The sequence below is a fragment of the Canis lupus genome, chromosome 2 (genome assembly GCF_048164855.1).
Source record: "Canis lupus baileyi chromosome 2, mCanLup2.hap1, whole genome shotgun sequence".
Lineage (NCBI taxonomy): Eukaryota > Metazoa > Chordata > Mammalia > Carnivora > Canidae > Canis > Canis lupus.
In genome coordinates, this window is record NC_132839.1 from 41642254 (window position 1) to 41655442 (window position 13189).

General features: G+C 44.8%; 1 long non-coding RNA gene across 1 annotated transcript; it reads left to right on the forward strand.

The window, feature by feature from the left end:
- Nucleotides 1-1538: 1538 nt before the first annotated feature.
- LOC140610131 (uncharacterized) lies at nucleotides 1539-6100 on the forward strand. The gene is made up of 3 exons (XR_012011907.1): nucleotides 1539-1659; nucleotides 1762-2004; nucleotides 5073-6100. It is a non-coding gene; the product is annotated as an uncharacterized lncRNA (long non-coding RNA).
- Nucleotides 6101-13189: the final 7089 nt, after the last annotated feature.

Genomic DNA, 13189 nt, shown 5'->3' on the forward strand with positions numbered 1-13189 from the left:
GAAACCGCGGCGGGGCCTCAGCAAACAGCTTTTGCAAAGGACTGTGGCTCCCAAAGAGATGCTTCCACGCTGGGAGGGTGCAGAGGAAGTGACAGAGACAATAGACAGCATTGTGTCTTCTCCCAGGAAGCTCTGCTCTGCGTTGCTTTCAGGGAAATTGACTCTGGGGCCGCTCGGTCTGTTCCAGAGCGACAGCTTTATGTGATTAGGTTAGTCCCGGGCTAGGACGAAGCCGCACTTCCTACCTCATTAACAATAATGCCAGCAGAGACCAGCCATGCTATGGGGGGGGGGGGGGCTCGGCAGGGGGGGGCTCGGTGCCCTAATTCGTGGGGCTAGGGCTGAGCGGAGGGAGTCGCAACAACAATGCATCTTGGAGCAGAAGCTGTCTGTGGAGGGAGTCCAGCTTTGATGTGGGGCCCTGTCCTGATTAGGGCTGATGGCTGGGGCCCCAGCCGTGCTCTGGAAGGTGGCATAAGCCGGGATGGCATTTGGGATGTGGGCTTTTGCACCTGGGTCTGATGAAGTTTGATGGGGTTTAACACATGCAAACAGCAGCTTTTGTTCTCCAGGACAATGGCCTCCCCAGCCTGGACCCAGTCTGAGACCCCCGTGGCACCCGTTTCCTCCCCGTCGCCTCTTGTCACTCTCCTCGTTGAAGTTTAATTAGGACAAGGAGCTTTCGCAGGCTCATTTCGCACTCCAGCAACTTTCTAACACTTCCTAACGAGGAGGAGGCCACAGCCTGAGGAGGGGAGGGGGCAGCAGAGGAGGGTATGGGGAAGGACAGAACGGTTGAGGGGGCTGGGAGGGGCGAGCAGGGGGTGTGTGGGGAGCAGAACAGGCACAGAGGAAGCTCAAAACCACACCGGATCCTCGGGGAACTAGGGATTGATCTGGGAAGAAAAGAAAATAAAACAAATCCTAACTGGCCTTTGTTTTCTGGGTGGCCAGACAGTAACTTCCCCCAAATTCTCTCTGGTTCCGGAAAAAAAAGCACAAGATCAATGGGTGTTGACTTTGTGCCTTTCAGAACTGGATCGCATGGGCCGTTAACACCTTATACTCCTCTAACTCACACACAAGCTTTTCCTATTCACTGGGTTCTGAAGCACAGGAGTCACGGGGACAATGCCCGGCGTCCCAACTCGCTCCCGAATCAGGCTCCCACAGGAGAAAGAGTCCTGCTCCATGTGCGGACTGTAGGAATCCCATATGGAGGGGCCAATCCCGCTGCCCTGGCTGGAGGTGTCGGCAGGAAGAAACAGAGGTGGACGGACGGGGAATCCCTGCGTACCCTTGCCCGTTTAGTCAGTATAGTTCTGATGCTGCTATGGTAACAAACCCCCTAAATGGAGGTGCTTACAACCTGCAAAGATATTTTTTCTTCTGCTGCTGCTGCATGTTCATGGGGTGGGCTCAAAGCTCTGCACTCCATCACCTCCCCTTGGGGCCCTACACTCATGAAGCATTGTCCCATTATGAGCAAAACTGACCATGGGTGTAGTAGAGGGAGAAAGAGATGATGACAGTGCACATTGGCTCTTGAGCTGCCTTCACAGAGGTGATCACATCATTACCAAAGAAAGTGACATATACATATGTGAGAGGAGACATGTCCTTTTGTTATGCTTCTAGAAGGCAGACCAGAGATATTTGGTCAGTAGTACCAGTAACCTTCCATTTGCTATGTATTGCTGTGTGACACATTACCTCAAAACTTAGTGGTTTCAACCAACAGTTATTTATTTTCTTACTCAGGGATCTGGGAGCAGATTAGCTGTGAGTCTATCTGGCCACAGTTCAGTCCTCCTCAGGGGTAGCCCGGCCTCTCCGTCTATCCTTATCAGTCTCCAACTGGGAGGAAGGTGAGAAGAGAGGAGTGCAAACCTTTCCAGAGTCTCCTGGTGAAGAAGGACAAAGAGAGAGAAAGAAGGGAAGTACTTAAGTCCTTGAAGCTGCCCAACCCCTCCTCTGGCTTATGCCAGCTCTGCTCTGCCACAGGTGGGTATGGCCTGTTGGAGCCGGGGTCTCTGCCCAGGCAGACTGAGATGTTCCTTTGTGAGGAAGGTTAACAGACAGCTGGGCCCCTTCACTAGCTACGTATATACTAAGTGCATGGTCTTCCCAAGGCCTAGGTTCAAGTCTATGCTACAGAGAAATGACAAACCACTATGTATGTAACCCTTTGAGTTATGAGTGAAACTTTAAGGCCAAGTGCCTAATGAACATCCTGGCTCCTGTGAAACTTCTAGCAGAGATTGCAACCCATGAGAGCTCCAGACAAGAGGAAAGAGCCAGAGCTTTGAGAGGAAACCCAGTGGGAAGTTGGCAATCAGAGCGATGGAGGTGGGGAGTGACGTGGGCAAGATGTGCCCAGCTGTGGGCCCTGACCCAGAGGCTCTGGCCTGCAGTGGTAGGAAGGCCTCTCAAGTCCCTCTCTGATAACCCATATAGCTTCTGCCAATGGAAGATTCTCAATTTGGAGAGGGAACAGCAAGAATATTAAACTTTTTAGATGACATCATGGTGGATGTTCAGAAAAGTTGTCAGTAGGGGCAACAGTCTCTTATGAACCATCATCTTCCTCATTTCTAGAATGTCTTGGCAGAGGGGGTGGGTTGGTGGGTAGGATTCTCACCTCCCCTGGGATTCTGGCCTATGTAGAGCACAGATCCCAAAGTCTCTCTTCTGGGGCCTGAGGAGGGTCTGCATATAAGTGGAGAGGATAAGGTGGTGTCCCCAGGAGGCAGACAGGACCCATTGAGGGCAGCAGGGCTAGTGTGGGTTAGAGGATTACTGGCCACAAGGACTATTCCTTAGATAATCCCACTATTAACTCTTTGGTCAATAATTAGAAAGATGACTGGAAAAAGAGAAAATAAGGAATTTGGTCCAAATGAGGAAGGCTCAGGTAATTCACTGGGTTGAATAGGTATCTGGCGAGAGGTGTCCCTCTTCAAGGCTGTTAACCAGGCTGGCCTGGCTAGGGGCAGCCTGACCCCGGGAAAGTCTTCTTTGGTTATGTGCAAGTGGTCAAAGGCCCTGAGGTTGGGAGCTGGCCAACCGATGCCACTGGCTCTGACTAACCCACAAGTGTGGGTGTGAAATGGTTCACCCAGAGAGGCCCTAGGACCCTGGCCAGAGCCCACTTAGCCAGCTTCCTCCCTGGGGAGTAGCTTTCATTTTGTGAAATGGTTTTTTTCTCTGCCTCTGTTGCTCACTCCCAGTGTACTCCCTTTTGGGAATACTTGAGACTTCGCTTTCAATGGTGAGACCCCAGGCATCCCGTGTTGCCATTCAAAAGGTGCTCTACAGGCACCCGGTTGCAGGGATGACTGATAAAACGTCCTTGGGAAGCAGTTTAGCGGAATCTGTACACACTCCATGTCCCGGGAGTTCCACTCCTACCTAAGGCAAATAAGTGTTTATCCTCACTCAAATATATGGGCAAGAATGTCCATAGCAGCGTTCTTGCTAGGAACCAGGACACACCCAAATGTCTGTGAAAGGTAGAATGAATAAAGTGTGCATATCCACATGAAGAAAATACCATAGTGCAATGAAAATGCAAGAACCCAACGTATATACAACCACGTGGCTGACTCTGATACAAAGCTGAAAGAGAGAAGCCAGACAGAAAAGGGTATATGCTTCACAGCTCCATTTATGTGAAATCCAGGGACAGGCAAAACCATTCTGGGGGGATCCCTGGGTGGCGCAGCGGTTTGGCGCCTGCCTTTGGCCCAGGGCGCGATCCTGGAGACCCGGGATCGAATCCCACATCGGGCTCCCAGTGCATGGAGCCTGCTTCTCCCTCTGCCTGTGTCTCTGCCTCTCTCTCTCTCTCTGTGACTATCATAAATAAAAAAAAAAAAAAAAAAAAAAAAATTAAAAAAAAAAAAACCATTCTGGGGGATAGAAGTCAGGATGAATGGGGGCTCCGTTGGGGGGGTAGGTATTGCTAGGAAGGGTATTGCTAGGAAGGGGTTGAGAGCCTTCACGGGCTAGAAATGTTCTAATTGTTTACCTTGGTAGCCGTTACACAGGTTTATCATGGGAAATGAAAAGATTCATCAAGATCTACTTTTTAATTGAAATGTAGTTGACTCATAATGTTACATTAGTTTTAGGTGTACAGCATAGTAATTGGACAAGTCTGTATGTTATGCTGTGCTCACAAGTGTAGCCACCATGTGTCACCATACAACATCGTACAACACTATGACAATATCGCTGATATTTTCCCTCTCTGTGTCACCAGGCTGTACTTTTAAGACACACGCACTTTACTGTATGGCTGCTGCCTAGAAAGAAAAAAGTTGATGTGGTGAACAGGTTTCCCGCATGTTCGGGCTCTTTCTAAAGCTTTTAGAGATGTTTCCTTAACAATGAAGAATTGATTACTCCATAACAAACAAACAAAATGCAATACAAATGTCGCTTTACCTTCCAGACTTCAGAGTCTTTTCAGGAAGAAATAATTTTGGAGGTATGACATTCTAGTTGTAGAATTTTCTCTCTCTAAGGAGGCGATCCCTGCCCCCTCCCCCTGGTGTCGAGGTTGGTGTGGCAAATAGTTTCAATTTTCAGATGTCATCTTCCAAGCAAAGAGTTCTCATTATGGTCTAATTACCTTGGCTATTGGAAACAGGAAACGGAGAGCTGAGCTATTGAACTTGGGAAAAAGAAAAGAGAACTGCTTCCTACCAATATTTTTAAAGTTTCAAAAAAAGGTCGCTGCTTAGTCTCCTCAGGGCACATTAGGTACATTAAAAATCTGCCTAATTATATATTTTAGCAGGAAACCAAAGAAAGGGCCAAGAAAGCGCAGTTTCAATCTTTTGGATAAATAAAAATAAATGTGTGGGTATAAGCTATAAATACATACACCCTGCATTTTAAATGGCCTGATCACATATTTGCTTAAGGAATTGCTGCACATCATGGTAAAAATAAGATACATCACATACTTTTCCCCTGCAGGATATAAATATACAAATAAATATAAAACATTGATTTTTTTTTAATTGGGTAATGCATTCTGGTCAATAAAGTTCCTTTTTCTTCAGGAATTTTTATGGTTTGTGTGAACCGTCTAGGCAGAGGAACTCTGTGGAAGAAAATGTAGTGACAAGAAATCCCAAGAAATGGGGAGTGCTTGTGTTTCTGGCGGGGGCTTTATATCAGAGCCACTTACCCAGCACCCCCACCTCTGGTGTAGAGAGCATTTCTTCTATGGAGACGTGCAAAATGGACCCCTTACGGATTTTCATTGTTCTTATAAAATATATGTTATGCCGACAAGCCCAGAGAATGGGCTCTCATCAGAAGCATTTCCACATCGTTCTGCTGCCAGCCTCTGTGATATTGGATACCACAATGGAAACCAACAAAGCAAGGAAGATCGACATAGAGACACTGGGAAACAAAATCTGTATATTTTATTTCAAAGGGAAAGTCTTCATGAATGTCTCTCTCTGGCCCTTTGGAGACACGACGAACATAGGTGTACTTTTAATCGAGTAAATTAAACTTGCTATAAAGCAAGAAGCAGCAGCCGAATGGCATCTTGCTGGAATAAAAACACACCAGGTCCCTTGAAACAGGACACTGGGAGGGAAATAATTAATAGTCGCCCTCCCATTTTAAGGGAGGTCTTGCTAACTGATAGAGCCCTTTATCAACAGTTCAGAAATAAAGGAATGCATTTTAAAAGAGTCAACTAGGTATAGACTCCCAATGACTTTAGTGCAAAGGGGAAAGCCTTCAGGGAGGCTTTACCTGGTTTTCTGTCCCTGTCAAAACACACTGGTATCTTTAGCAAGATCTAATGGCTTTTATTAAAATTTACTTAAAATTATTTAAAATAGCAATAGCTCAACAGTAACATAGTTCCCACCATTCTGTAAAAAAGTCTCAGCTTTGTTTTCCTGAATCCTCATGTATGGTGTTTTGAGTTAGGGGGCCCCTGGAATGCTCAGTCAGTGGAGCATCCAACTCTTGATTTTGGCTCAGGTCATGATCTCAGGGTCATGAGATCGAGCCCTGTGATGAGCTCCATGCTGGGCATGAAGCCTGCTTAAGACTCTCTCTCCCTCTCTCTCTAAAAATCAATCCATAAATAAAGTGTGAGTTAGGTTGTTGATGAATTGCTTAGATTTGTTTTCACCATTCATATGTCAATGGCTGAATTAATGGCACAAGAATGAGTACAGAGACACAATAACACGTTCTTGTTTGGTGGGGCAATGGGGTGGTGGTGCGTGGAATGCCACGTTCATATAGCTACCTTAGATAGTCAGAGATGGCAATTTCCCTGGATGTGGGAAATTGCCCGTTCCACAGGCAAATAACTGTCATTAGGACATCCTTCAACTCAGACTTGAAGCCAGCAGCTCCAGCAGCTCCTGGGAACTTGCTAGAAAAGTACCAAGTCAGGCCTGACCCTGTCACTGAGTCAGAATCTTCATTGTCTCAGCCCCCAGGGCACTGCTGTACACATAAGGGTTTGTAAGACTAGTTCTAGTAATAGGTGTTGATGACTACACACCTCATCCAGGCATCTTAAGTGAAGGGACCAAAGGTGAGTAAGAGCTGGTCCCTTCCAGCAAAAACCTGATATTTTATTAAAACTAAAAGGTGTGGAGGGGTGCCTGGGTGGCTCAGTGGTTGAGCATCTGCCTTTGGCTCAGGTCGTGATCCCCGGGGTCCTGGGATCGAGTCCTGCATCACGCTCCCCACAGGGAGCCTGCTTCTCCCTCTGCCTATGTCTCTGTTTCTCTGTGTCTCTCATGAATAAATAGATTTTTAAAAAAAGACTAAAAAATGTGAACAGAGATGGGATATTATCTTCAAAAAATTGCATTAGCGTGTGGATGGGTGTCTGCCTTACATTCACCCCAGTTCTCCACACTGAGGAATGGTCCTGTTCCCCTCTCAACAGGTGAGAATGGTCCTGTTCCAGATGAGACCAGGAATGGTCCTGTTCCCCTCTCAACAATGGTTTTATAACCTGATATCTACCACACCAGCCATACCTCCTGCCTCCACACTGGTCTGAGTTAGATTCCTTTCTGCGGCTGCTGGACCAGCCATGGCATAAAGATGAAAGGAGCAACACAAGGTTTTCTTCTGGAAAGCAAGTGTTTTGAGGCAAAGGTGGAAACACAGGGTTTCGTTGGTTTCCAAGGGAAGCCATGCACAGATGCACACACTGACTAATCCTATGCCAGATGTCTGCCTGCTGTCTCAGAGACACAGCCAGAATTCTTATTTGGTCATTGCTTCAGGGCAGGGGTGGGGGGTATGAGTGGTCAGAGGACAGGAGGAGAGGTTCCACACTTCCGGTCTCTGAATCGTGAGCTCTTTCTCAGAGCTTGTAGGAATGTTGCCTCTGAGCTCTGTGATCCTTAACAGCGTCATCCTTCCATGTAGATGCAGGGCTCCCTCTGCCATGTGGCTACAGCCAACTGCAAGTTCCAATGAAATTGGCCAGAGAGCTGGGAAGAAGATTTGGGCGGCTGGCCTTTGGCAGGCAGGGATGTGATTGGGTCCCGGGAGCTCCCTCTCCACTGTGGGCCCAGGGAGCCCCTCACCCCCACCTCCACCCCCTCCGCCCAGATAACTTGTTCCAGGTGTGTTCAATCTCAAAACAAAGAAGCTTTTCTCTGTTGCCTGAGAATGAAGAGTCCTCTCGCTAGTTGCATGAAGTTTTTCCGAGATGGTAATATTTGGTTACAGTAAGATCTGTTATTTCACAGGAAACCCAGCAGAGGTGCCCGTAATTTGATTCACGTAGAAACTGGGAAAACTCTAAGCAGGGAGCTGGGGGGAGTGGAGATCCCAGCTCATTAATGCAGCGTTTAGTGGGGTCAGTGTTTCGCCCTCTGAGCTGAACCTTGCACAATAGGCTGCCAGGTCCCCAGCCACCTTCTAAGGTCAGGGTCACCATGGAAGTTTTGCTGGCATTGCTCTAAGTATAACATCCCAAACAGTTTCCATGACCCACATTATTCCCTCTGCCTTCATATTTCTAGTGATTGTTAATATGTGACGCTATAGCCCAAGCAAGTAGCATTATGCCACCAAACTAAATCCAACAGGTAGAAGTGCCAAAAGTCAATTGCTACACATTTGTTGGGGTGCTATACTATTTGGTACCTGGAGAACATAATTTTATCAAGTACCCAAGGTGACTTGAAACAATACCTACAGGTTTTTCTAAAACTGTTAATATTAATTTATATCTTTCCAGGAATTTTTACTTCGAGAACTTCTGTATCAATTAACTAAATCTGTAAGTTAGTATGAATTAATAAAGATTCGTATCAATTAACAAGGAAGACATTGGAAATAATTGGATATTTAATTTATAATATGTATGAATGGCTTAAAATCTAATTCATTGGAACATATTTTATCCAAGATCAAGAGCATTAAGAAACACATGCATATAATGGGAAAGAAATTAGATGAAGGCTTTTATCTGTTTCCAGATCTGATGATGTATTTATTTAAGCACTCTTAAAGAGCAGGTTCTTGCTGTCCAGGGCCAGGCAGCAAAGTGCTGAAAGAGTGGAAACCTTTCTGGAATAGCATTTCAAGCCCTCGGGACCACGGTTCCCTCTTGGTCTCAACTCTAAGAGGTGCCCATGGCCAGTTTCTCTCTCAGGTGCAGAGCAAGGACAACATCTGGAGAATGTTTAAACATCTGGGTGACAGGCATTCCAGTAAACCAACAGTTCAAATGATTCTGTGCTTACTTCCCCCCTTTTTTTAGTCCCTTTGTTGAGGAACCAGAGCTGATGAGTGGTGGACCTTCCTGGTAATGCAGTCACAGGTTTGAGGGATGGAAGAGGACAGTTGAGGGTGGGGATGGCATATACAGGGGCTTAGGAAGAGGGTGAAAACCATGAATGTGGGGACTTTGAGTTACTGATACCTTCTAGATCCAGGTTCCTGGCCTCCCACCTCTACCCTGGAACTGCAGTTGGCCACACTCCATATTGGGTGCAGATGCATACTGCAGTGGTCCAGCTAGGGCACATTAGTCACATCACAGTTGTCATCTGGAAATACCTGGTTAATGACTCCTGAGATGTGCTTTGGTCCCTTCATGTTGGATTCGGTTTCCCAGAGTTATTTATTGTACCAGGTATTGCCTGGTTGGTATAAAGAAGTCCTTGGTAAAATCATCACATTACACCCTCTCTCCACCCCTTTTTCCTAGGTTTTAATATGTTCAGTTTTCCTCTGCTCTAGTTGTTTGGAACTAAACCCAAGTCTGCCTGTTGCACTTATTCTTCTGGTAAAGAACCCGGATCTTTCTTTAATTTATAACATGCGCCAAATATGCTAGCATTTATGCTGCGTGATTATACAGCAATATTAGCTTCTTAAAATGTTAAACATTTTAAAAATAACCAGCACAATATTTAGATGTCTTATTTACATTTTGATTTTTTTCTTTAAGACTGCGAAAATGATTACAAGGATAAATAAACACTTAATGGAAATACTTATAACACAGTATTTTAAATAGCTTTTAATTGTTCAATGTGTTCGCCTTTCTCCTCTTTAAAACAAGAGAAGCTGAATGAAATCTCAGGTTCCTTCTTCTTTATAATTTTATGTTCTAAGATTTTGGTTGTGGGTCTCCTTTCAGTGAGCACACTCCAAAATAAGTCTAGCCAGATCTATTGTTTTTCCAACTTAAATTATTAAAAGTTTTAAATACCCAGAAAGGGTGAAAGAACAGTACGATGGGTAACTGGGTACTTGCCACCTGGATTCCTCAGTTATTAACATTTGCCTTACCTCCTTGTCTTTATGTATGTGTGTCCTTGTAAAATATTTGAAACTAAGTTGCAGGCATCATTAGCTCTATAGACCTCAGCATGCATTTCCTGGAAATAAGTGCATTCTTCTGCATGATGCAACACAGTAATAACCCCCAAGAAAATGAGCAAGACTGGTATCATATAACTATGGTACCTGTGATGCTATAATATCACCTGAGAAGATACATGATGCCTCCTTAGTTTCTTTTCATCTAAAACAGCCATCCTGCCTCTGCTTGCCCTTTCTCCCGTGGCATTGCGATGTGCATGTATATATGTGTGTTTAAGAGACTAGGCTTAATGCTTTGCTTAAACAGAATGTCCTGTTTCCTTGTGGCTTTCTTTAACTGTGCTTATAGAGTTCCATCTAAAGGTTGGCTTAGTTGCAGGTTGCATGTTACTGGCAGGAAGTTTCTCCCAGGTGAGGCTCTGTACCTGCAGCTCTCTGGAAGGCACTCACAGCTTCCTGAAAGGCTGAGCCAGGACCCTGTCCACAGAAGAGGTGGCATAGGGGCATCTGGGTGGCTCAGTCAGTTGAGCGTCCGACCCTTGATTTCAGCTCAAGTCATGTTCTCGGGGTTGTGAGATGGAGCCCCACATGGGGGGGGTCCTAGCTCAGTGGGGAGTCTGTTTGGGATTCTCTCTCTCCCTCTGATCCCTCTCCCTACTCTTTCTCTCTCTCAAATAAATGAATAAATCTTTTTTTTTTTTTTAAAAAAGGATGGGTACAGGCTTGGCAGAGATTATAGCCTCAGAAGCCCAACTGCCTGGCTTCAAACCATGGCTCTTGCCCCAACTTGGGTGAGTTATCTGTCTGTCTATGCCTCAGTTTCCTTATCTGAGGAGAGTAGCGGAATCTTCCTGTAACTTTGTTGAGAGGACTCACTATATTAATACCAGGAAGGTGCCTAACACAGTGTGGTACACAGTAAGCACGTGTTAATGTGGGGTTTGGAAAAAACATGTATTTAGCCAGAGAAGCTCAATCATCAGAGGACATAAGTGCCATTCAAGCAGCCTCTGTGAAGAGAGCCCAGTACATACACAGTGGGGTTTGTTGAAGGCTTCATGTTGAACACAGATGCTGGTTCTGTATATCCAGCATCGGGGCAGCATGGACAGCCCTGGGAACACTGAGGTCATCTCATGGGACACGCTGCTCTCTCTGTCACAATCACACCCAGCCCTCACAGGCAGCATGATTGCAAATTGCCAATACTCATCATCTCTGAGTTACATCACCAGGAAACATGCAGGTACATATGATACTGGGAACCTGTTGAATATGGTTAATTATGTTTCATTACCCCTATCCGCCTGCTGCTAGGTTTACTGTACTTTTTCTTGAATGGCAAATAAGAAAGCTTTTTATTTTAAATGACAGCCTGGGGAAGAATCAGGTTGCTAATTTCCCTGAGGGTATAATGTCTGATAGAGGCTGGAGACCAAGAGTCATTTTCCTTAAAAGATACAACTTGAAAGTCATTCTTTAAATTGCTTGGATCTGACCTAGTGAGTTCCAAGGTCCTAATTAAAAACAGAAGGTGGGAGGATGGAGGAAGGAGGGATGGTGTGATCCAAGTGGGTAGTGGTCTGGGACATGTTGCTCATCGCAACTCAGAGGCCATCTGCAGTGACTTTGGAAATGCTCTAACACCCTGATGCCTATCACCAGAAACCACAAGGGCACATTTAGATTTCCCTTTCTGAGGCAGTGGTGGGACTCAATCCGGGGCTTTTGCCTGAAAGGGAGGAGGAGGTGGAGTCTCCTCTTTGCTCTGGACTTGTCATCAAAAGCCTCAGTAGGTCTGTCAGTTTGTCCGTCCTGTTTTGTTGCTGACCTGATTTGTGACTTCAGGCAAATGAGTCTCAGAATTTTCATGGGCTAAATAAAGGGAGAGGGTGAAGTGTCTCCAGCTTTTCTCTCCTCCTGAGGTCCTGGTGAGCTCTAAAATTCAGTAATTAAAATCATACTTAAATTCTGTTTTGTATTTCTTTTGATGTTTTACTGTTTTGCACAGTAATCGTTTCAGAAAATATATGACATCTTGAATAGCTAATGATCATGCAAATCTGTGAGTATTATCGGGAGGTTTGGACTTGGATTGGCAAAGTTGTAATAAAAGTACTGCTTATGGTGGTTGTTCTGGTAGCACTGTGGACTGGCCTTCTAATTTTGAGAATTTTGATACTTGAGAAAGTATCTTGATGCTGTGTATCAGGAGCTATAAAATATTCTGTGCTGCTGACTAGCATCCCCCTTGGGAATTTATCTTAAGATAACAAAAAAATACTATGTATGTGAGGGTATTCATTATAGTACATTATATAGTAGCAGAAAAGCTGAAAATAATATATCAATAGATCAAGTTTATGACATGGTATTTAGCAATTAAAGTTATGTAAGTGCTAGAAACAGGGAAAAATTTATGTTATAACTTTTTTTGAAGGAGAAAACAATAGGGACGCCTGGGTAGCTCAGTGGTTGAGCGTCTGCCTTTGGCTCAGGGCGTGATCCCAGAGTCTCGGGATCGAGTCCTGCATTGGGCTTCCTGCATGGACCCTGCTTCTCCCTCTGCCTATGTCTCTGCTTCTCTCTCTGTGTCTCTCATGAATAAATAAATAAAATCTTAAAAAAAAAACAAAGAAGACAACAAAAGTACGTATTACGTGATAACAATTGTGTGAGTGTATATAAGGGAGTATAAGTATATGCAAAAATCAGAAGTACCAATAGTAGTTAGGGTAAGAGAGTGAAATTATGGGTGCAGTTGTCCTATTCATGTATTCTAATCACCTTTTTCATTTAAAATCTTTTTTTTTTAATTACTAGTTTTGTTCCAGGTTTGGTTCATAATTCTGTTCAGTTTAGAGCATGTGTTAGGAGAGTTACTTTTAGTAACTTTGGGCTTTTTAAAAGTTGGGCTTTTTAAAATGCCCAACAGCAAATGGCATAAAAATCAAAACAAAGAAAGTCAAAACCATGTCACTGAGAGCCTGTTTTTCCAACACATGGCCCAACTCAGAGCGGGCACAGAGCGTGGCTGGTATGCCAGCTTTGGGCCCCACTCTGCTGAGCATCAGTCCCAGCATAGACCTTTCTCACCTGGGTGGCTTGTTCGACCCAGTAAGCTAGCCTCTGCCATTGCATGTCAGAAGTGGGCTTGGTGATCCTGGCCTAGTGAGTATGGACTCTTAGAAAGTAACAACTTTTATTTAAAATTTTAAAAAAATTTCTAACATCCATCACCATATATAGTTACAAACTTTTCTCTCTTGATGAGAACTTCTAAGATTGGTCCTCTTAGCAACTTGCAAATATGCAATACGATATTCTTAGCTATAGT